The following is a 737-nucleotide window of genomic DNA, read 5'->3' on the forward strand; positions in this document are numbered from 1 at the left end:
TTGGCTGTCAACTTACTATATCTGGAATTAATTAAACCCAAACATCTACGTATACCAGTTAAGAACTTGTTTTAGTTAAATCATTTGAAGTGGAAAGGCACACTTTTAATGTGGGAAGATACATGTTTAATCTTGGCCTTAGTCTCTGGTGGTAGCCTATATAGGGGATACAAAAGAAGGAAGCTTGTTTTCTTTGCCTCCTATCCTCATTCTTGCTGTTAAGTTCATTTCCTCACTGGCTTTACAGCCTACTTTTTCAAATTCTAGCCAAGACATTTAACCTACTGGACTGAATAACTATTGGATTCTTGGACATTCTCTTGCTAGACAGCTATTAAAGTAACATACTTTAATAAATGACAGACAGACAGACTACAGACAGACAGACAGACAAGACAGCCAGATGATAGATAGATTCTATAAGTGCTGTTCCTCTAGGGAACACTAATACAAAAACTAAAGCCTTTAGTCAAAACATTTAAAATCTAGACAACTCTTAGGAGGCAGAGGAAAGAAGATCTCTGTGAGTTCAAGGCCAGCTTGTTCTACAATGTAAGTTGCAGAACAACTACGGCTAAACAGAAAAAAACTGTCCTGACACAAGCACCCCACCCCGACCACTAGCCCCCCCAAAAAAATAAAAATAAAAGATAGAAAAAAATCAAAAAGTAGGGGTTGGAGAGATGATTCACCAGTTAAGAGCATATGCTACTTTTCCAGAGGACCTGGGCTCGATT

The sequence above is a fragment of the Mastomys coucha genome, unplaced genomic scaffold (genome assembly GCF_008632895.1).
Source record: "Mastomys coucha isolate ucsf_1 unplaced genomic scaffold, UCSF_Mcou_1 pScaffold22, whole genome shotgun sequence".
In the NCBI taxonomy this organism is placed as follows: Eukaryota; Metazoa; Chordata; class Mammalia; order Rodentia; family Muridae; genus Mastomys; species Mastomys coucha.